Below are 8032 nucleotides of genomic sequence, written 5' to 3'. Positions count from 1 at the left end.
AATCACATTTTCATCAGGTTTTATAATTATTTTTCATTTTTATTCATAATCTAATAAGCAAAAAACTCTCAATATAGTTTTAATTTGCATTTTTAAATAATTACTAAGTTAATAGTTTTTCATGTGTTTTTTGTTCATTTTACATTTCTTCTTAGTCAACTGCTTATTCATGCCTTTAATGCCTTTATCTTCTGGTACTTTGTTTTCTGTCTTATTGATTCTCAAGAAAGATTCATATATTAAGAAAATTTACCTGTGGTCAGATATTGCAGATATTTTTCTCATTTTAGTATTTGTCTTTTAACTTTGTTTATTATGGTACTGCTGGTGGTGATAGGGTGTTTTTGTTTGTTTGTTTGTTATTTTGTTTGGTTTTGGCCTTACAGCTATCTTTTTATGGTTTTTGGATTGGAGGTAATGCTAAAAAACAGCAAAAAAAAAAAAATTCTAAGTCAATTATATGTTAAGAGGTAAGAGACGTATATATGAGAGAGGAAAAATGGAGTCAAGAGGAACGATAATTCTATCAAGGCATATCAGGGAAGAAAGGAATTAACCAAACCGAAGGGAACAAATATTTGTAAAACAAATTTTCAATGTTAGGACCTTCTGGGAATATTACGGATAAACTAAAATAGTGCTTGTTCCAGCAGTATATATACCGAAATTGGAATGGTACAGAGAAGATTAGCATGGCCCCTGCGGAAGGATGACCTGCAGATTCGGGAGGTATTCCATATTTTTAAAAATAAAAAAGTTTAGGACCACAGTAAAAATTCAATAAGTGGCAATAATTGTTATGACAAAAAAGAAAATATAAAGCAAACTATATTCAGGACCACCAGGCTGATATTTTCTGAAATGTGTCATAAGGTAAAGAAAGCAATAGTTCTCTGGTCAGCATAACTGCTGAAGAAATATAATCACTTCTTTTTCTAGATGCTTTATTTAGATATTTAAACCATATCTTAGTATTATACATACATATATATATATAAATACAGTGTGAGATAAAAAAGGTAGGAAAGGGAAAATTAGAGTAGGATAAATAAGATAAAACCAGGGATAACATTGTTACACAAAATGCATATCTAAAAGTTCAGTATAGGCTGTGAAAGAGGGCTGGAATTTGACTGAGCTGCCTAGCATCAAAAGCAACAAGAGTAAAACTTTTTTGTGAAAATCGTTCATGAAAATTATAATCATTTTTGATAATGAGTTCTGAGAGAAATTTCTCCATTGAGTAAACATAAAAAGAATAAAGCCCTGTAATCTAATTGGTAAGGCCCTTGGCAACATATAAACAGTGCATAATATAAGCCCTCCATATAGGCAGCTAAGGGGAGTACTTGGTACTTCTATGCCCATTGATTCTCATACAAAAAAGACTGAAAATGTCTCCCCTTTCTTAATTAACAAATATATTAGATAAGGGAAGACAGATGTTATAACCATTGACGACATGTGGTTCAAAATCCATGAGGTGATTTTTGGTTACTTTGAGCTCCTGTAGTCAAATGTTTTGTGTTGCAGGGAGGGCTTGCATAAAAATTTTGTGGCATAAAAGGACTTTTACATTGAACTCTGTAATTCCTTGTTGACTTTTTATTCCTACCCAACATAAACTATCAGTTTCATAACTCTGCAGGGTACTTAATGATCAATATTTTATTGTAATAATGATTTCAACTACACAGCTGACTTGATACCTATGTGACTACTTTTTCTTAATAAGACTGGTTTTGTGTGTGTTTTCAAATAAGTCGATTGAGCAGTAAGGGTGATATGGAGGGTTGCTTAGAGAAAAAGAACAAATAAGAACAAAAGAGAGGAGGTGGCACATATTTTTATGGCCTCTTATTTTTGTCCTGGTGCTCTTATAGACACATAAGCAGAGCAAATGCACACTTCATGGAACATAATCAGCCTGGGCAAAGACTGTCCTGTATTTGGAATTCATTTTGGAAGCAGAACAGAGGTGTGTGTTTTTCATTATGCCACATTGGATTTTCGCATTGGAGAGTATAATTACCAAACCCTGCCCTCAAACCACTGCAAAAACATCACATGCTTCTTACACACATTTTTTTCCTTCAAACTAGCACTCAAGTGCCCACCAAGGGCCCTGCCCACAGTAGGGTTAGTTTAAAATTCTTTTCAAACACAGTTGTAACATGGCTCTCATCCACAAAACAAGTATTATCAGCAGTTAAATCATAGGATTATTCTTATATTACAGATAAATAGGCATATTTAATGTATAATAGTTATTATATTAAGACCCTGGGTCAGACTCTCCCTGTATATAAAACTGCTCTCCAGAAGTCAGGCTCTCAGTAATATGCCAGTATCTCTTTTAAGCTTATAATGAACCCATGCTACAAACTTCAAATTTAGAAGGTCAATTCAGTTTGGAGTTTAAATTCTATTTAATTTAAAGTTTAGAAGTAGAAAGGAGAAATGAAGACAGAAAGAGGCAGACACTTTATGCTTCTTCTCTGCCTGAGAGCCTTTTGGGTCAGTGAAATTCTAAGCACTGAGCTCTCTTATATTCCCCCTTCCTCACTGCACATTGCAAACCCATGATTTTACCACTCATCCCTGTAGGCTGGGGATGGCAGTTACTGAGGCTTTCTGAGCAGAAGCAGTTTCTTATTGAATCGTGTTCTAGCAGCTTAAAAGACTTAATGTACCTGTTTGAAGAACCTCAGTCAAGAGGAGTAGCAGTGGGGAGAAAGGGAATCGCCTATCACCTGGATTAGTGTGGAATATATGCCACTAATATAATGCAAGATGATTTTAGGTGACACATTAACATTTATCATTTTAATAGTTAAGAGTTTTTAATAATAATACTTTACACTTAAATAACATTTACTATGTGCTGACATTATGCCTTAAATGTATATTAACTCATCAAATCCTCATAACTCTAAGGTGATATAATTGTACCCTATTATAAATGAGGCACAGAGAGATCCAGTGGTTTTCCCTGGTTGTTTAGGAGCTTACAGGAAATGCCTGGCTCTGAACCTATGCAGTAGTCCCCTCTTATACACAGGAGGTACGTTCTAAGACTGAAACCACTGATAGTACCAAACCCTCCATATACTATGTTTTTGTTATCCATACATACATATGATAAAGTTTAAAATTTACAAATTAGGCACAGTAGAGCTTAAAAATGACTCATATTAAAATTGAATAATTACAACAGTATACTGTAATAAAAGTTATGTGAATGTTGTCTCCCTTCCCCTCAAAATTTCTTGTACTGCACTCACCCTTTCTCTTGGGATGACATGAGATGATAAAATGCCTATGTATGAGATGAAGTGAGGTACATGACATAGGCTTTGTGATGTAGTGTTAGGCCACTACTGACCTCTGACAATACTGACATTGAGAAGCACTTTATAGATCTCTTTGGCATATTTGAATTACCAGTGTCACTACTCTGAAGCTTTGGGGCCACTAGTAAGTAAAATAAGGCTGACCTGAACACAAGCATTGCGAGAGCACCATAGCTGATCTGATAACCTAGACGGCTACTACGTGACTAATGTGCGGGGAGCATCTACATCGTGGGTGTGCTGTACAAAGGGACACTTCACGTTCGGGTTGGATGACCCTGAATGGCGTGAGATTTCATCACACTACTCAGAAGAGTGTGCAATTTAAAACTTATCCATGTTTATTTCTGGAATTTTTTCATTTACTATTTTCAGACCATGGTTGACCACGGGTAACTGAAACTGTGGAAAGTGAAACCTCGGATAAGGGGGGACTACTGTACAGTCTGGCGCCAGTCTCTATGCAATTGACCTCTGTCCAGCTCTTCTCAACCAAGGGTTCACTGAGAGCATCAACCCTTAGTGCTCCAGGGCATACACTGCAGGTAATGAATTGCCTTCTTACCTGTGCTCCCAGAGTGGTTACATCTATGTGCTGTCCTTGAGTACACAGGAACATCCTAGTGACTTCAGTAAAACAGTTACTTAAGTCATTATTTGCTTAATTTTCTAACATAAGCCCTGTTGAAAAAGGCCATTTGGTTATAATACTTAAAGTCTACTAGAGAAATATATAACTAGCGGTATTAATTATTGCTATGGACTGAATGTTTGTGCTCCCCCCATTTATACATTGAAGCCTAATCTCTAATATGATGGTATTGGAGGTTGGGCTTTGAGAGGTAATTAGGTTTAGATGAAGGCACAGGGGTGGAGCCCCCATGATGGAATTGGTGCCCTTATAAAGGGAAGAAGAGCACATAGTATGTGAATGCTGTTTCTCTCTCTCTCTCTCTCTCTCCCTCTCTCTCTCTCTCTCTCCATCTCTCTGTCATGTGAGGACACAGCAAGAAGACAGCCATCTATGAACCAGGGAGCAGCCCTCACCATATACCAAATCTGCCAGTGCTTTGATCTGGGACTTCCTAGCCCTCAGAACTGTGAGAAATAAATGTTTGTTGTTTAAGTCATCTAGTCTGTGGGATTTTTGTTATTACAGCCCAAACTGAAGAGGACAATGATCTATTATTGTATAAAAGTTAACTGCAAAACATCAAACATTTATTATTTTAAAATTTATGTAGGTCAGAAATTCGGGAGCAGCTTAGCTAAGCAATTCTAGCTCAGGAATTTTTATAAGGTTGCAATTAAGATGTTAACCAGGGCTGCAGTCATCTGAAGCCTTCACTGGGGCTGATGACCTGCCTCCAAGATGACTTACCTCAAGACATTGAGAGGAGACCTTAGGTCCACTCTATATAATCTGTAGTTATCAGATTGCTCCCTCATTATGTCAGCTAGCTTTCCCCAGAGTTTGTGATCTAAGAGAGAGAACAAGGAGGAAGCCATGGTACCCTTTTTGAATTAGTCTTAGAAGCACACACTGTCACCCACCATATTCTGTTCCTTAACGAGTGAATGGGTAACTCTGACCTACACGCAGGGATAGGGAAATCTGCTTACATCTTTTAAAGGGAAGTGTTTCAAAAATATTTTAAAACCTCTATACTAGCACATCAAATCTATGGTTTCAGGGATACAGGTAATACTGAAGTAAGCATTAATGTTAGGTCCGAATTAAGTTTTTTTAATTGTTACATAAATAATAACACAAAAAAATTGCTAAAAGAGCAAAAATTGTGAAGATGGTATAATCATCTCCATTACTTGTTTTGTCTTGTTAATTTAATTATTCTAAAAGGTGTGTACTGGTTTCTCAGTGTGGTTTTAATTTACATTTCTCTAATGACTAATGATAATGAGCATCTTTTCATGTGCTTATTTGCCATTTTTATGTCTTCTTTGAGGAAAAGTCTCTGCAAATATTGCCCATTTTTTTTTTACTGGGTTGTTTGTTTTTCATGGTTGAGCATTAAGAGTTCTTTATACGTTCTGAGCACCAATTTCCTATCAGATATGTGATTTGCAAATATTATATTCCAGTCAGGGAATTGCCTTTTCATACTCCTGTGTCTAATATGAAATGACGATCTAAGTGTTAATTTATTTTGCATGTGGATAATCAATGTAAAAAGACTTTCCTTTTCCTATTTCATTGTTTTGGCTCCTTTGTTGGAAATCACCTGATCATAAATATAAGCATTTATTTCTGGACTTTTTATTACAGTCCATATATTTGTATTACAGTCTATATTTTTTACCTTTATGCACTATCTTGAATATTGTAGCTTTATACTAAGTTTTAAAATCAGGTAGTGTACAACCTTAACATCACTGATTTTGAAAATTGTTTTGGTTAATTTAAGTCTTTTTCATGTCACGTAAATTATAGAATCAGCTTGTCAATTTCTAAAAAAAAAAAAGAACAACAATAACAAAAATGCCTGCTGGGATTTTTATAGGGATTGTATTTAATCTGAACATCAATTTGGGAAGAACTGACATCTTAACAATATTCCCTGAGCAGAGACCATCTCTCTAATTATTTAGATCTTTCATTTCCCTAGGCAAAGTTTTGTAGTTTTCAGTATACAGGTCTTGCACTTTTGTTAAATTTATCTTGAAGTATTCTATTCTTTTTGACACTATTATGAATAAAATTTTCTTATTTTCACTTTCAGATTGCTTGTTGCTAGTGTATAGAAATATAATTGATTATTTATATTAATCTTATATACTGTGACCTCGTAGTCCTACCTCTTAGTTCTAATTGTTTTTGTAGATTCTCTAGGGTTTTCTACACAAAGAATCATATTGCCTATGAGTGAAAGCAGTTTTACTTCTTTTTTTTTTATCTGTATGCCTTTAACTTTTTCTTATCATACTGGCTAGCACCTTCAGTGCAATATTAAATGGAGGCGGTGAAATTGAAAGTCCCCAACTTGTTTTTGGTATCAGGAGAAAGCGTTTGGTCTTTACCAGTAAACATGTTACCTGTAGGTTTTTCATAGACGCCTTTTATCTGGTTGAGAAAGTTTTCTTCTATTCCTTATTTTCCTGTAATTAAGAGAGAGTACTCTATCTGTGTAGGAGAGCTCCTCTCTTTCTTTCCTGGATTCAGCAGCTTTTTTCTGTCTGCTGTCATTTACATACAGTGACTCGTGAATTCAACCAAGCACAAAATCCAAAGGAACTGTCAGCACATTTTCAGTCTCTACACGGTGGACAACATGGGTTTCAAAAGCAAGTACAATCTTCTGCGGCCTATTTTTCTTCAGTAAGAATTAGTTCCTATGCTAATGTAATTAGGGTAAGAATGTCAATTTAATGCACAAGGTATGTTCACTTAAATGTAATTTTCCCCAGCATTTTATCATTTTGTGCCAACAAGTAACAGCAACTGAAAGGAAAACACCTAATATACCTGAGGACTTCAAAGCTATGGGTATGAGTGCAATCACCCCACCGTCTTCCACTTGGCTCAATTTCCCTGATTGTCTGCTTCTCCCCACCACTGTGTATTTTGCATTTTTTGCCATCAGTCAGCAACCTCAGCTCTTCCTCTCATTTATCTATTGCTGCATAACAAGCCACCCCAAAACTTAGTGGTTTAGAACAATGTAAATATTTTATTTACTCATGTCCTGGCAATTTTGGCAAGGCTTTGAAAGAACAAATCCTCTCTGCTTCATAGCATCTGGGGCCTCAACTAGCATAACTCTAGTGGCTTGGGGGCTGGAATAGTTGGGGGCTGGCTGGGTTTCCTTTCCTCTCTCTCTCTCTCTCCCCAACCCCACTCACATGAATAGCTCAGGCTTCCTCACAGCATGTTGATCTCAGGGTGGCTGAAATTCTTACAGAGTAGCTGACTTCTCCCAGTACCAGCATTCCCAAAATTTGTGGTGGAAGCTTCAAGTCTTCTTATGATCTAACCTCAGAAGTCCTAGAACATCATTTTTGCTGCATTCTGTTGGTCAAGCATGTCAGTAGGGCCAGCTCAGACTCAAGGAGAAGGAACTAGACTCTACTCAATGAGAGAAAGAGTGAAAAAATCTGTAACCAACTTTTATCTATTTAAAATCCCTTTCATCAAAATTATTTAACTTTTTAAAGTTTAAATTCCATATTTTCTACATTTACTTTACATAAGGAATTTATCACATCTTTTAAATATTTCCTAATATATTCATTTTAAATTGTGCTAGTCATTATTTATTTTGGTAGTACTCTATTTGTCAAGTTCCATAGAGTTCGAGCGGTTTGCTCCAACTCTATTTTCTCTACAAACTTTGTTGTTTGGAGTGCAACATTTCACGGAACTCGACATTTTCAGGAATACATATATCACATCTACAATTACAGCAGAAACACCTGTGAATGTACTTAGATTCCTAGCATCTTCGTTGAGTGTTTCAGGCCTCCGCTTAGACCCAGCATTTCTTAAGAAGCCCCAATCTCTTATTTTACCCCTTGATGCCATTGCAAAAGTACATTGTTATATCAACAACACTTATTCTTCAAGCAGAAGCTGTCACAAAGAGGCAGGAATAAAACTGATTTTCTGTGATGGAGACGGAGGTTGACTTCAAGGTAAAATTGAGAAAGTGTTGGTTTTTTTT

The 8032-nt window shown here is 35.9% G+C and overlaps 1 non-coding gene across 1 annotated transcript; it reads left to right on the top strand.

The window, feature by feature from the left end:
- Positions 1-637: 637 nt before the first annotated feature.
- LOC120587904 (U6 spliceosomal RNA) lies at positions 638-744 on the top strand. The gene has a single exon (XR_005649091.1). It is a non-coding gene; the product is annotated as a U6 spliceosomal RNA (small nuclear RNA).
- Positions 745-8032: the final 7288 nt, after the last annotated feature.

The sequence above is a fragment of the Pteropus medius genome, unplaced genomic scaffold (genome assembly GCF_902729225.1).
Source record: "Pteropus medius unplaced genomic scaffold, Ma_sr-lr_union100, whole genome shotgun sequence".
In the NCBI taxonomy this organism is placed as follows: domain Eukaryota; kingdom Metazoa; phylum Chordata; class Mammalia; order Chiroptera; family Pteropodidae; genus Pteropus; species Pteropus medius.
The sequence above is the reverse complement of the archived record's forward strand: the minus strand, read 5'-3'. Positions and strand labels throughout refer to the sequence as shown.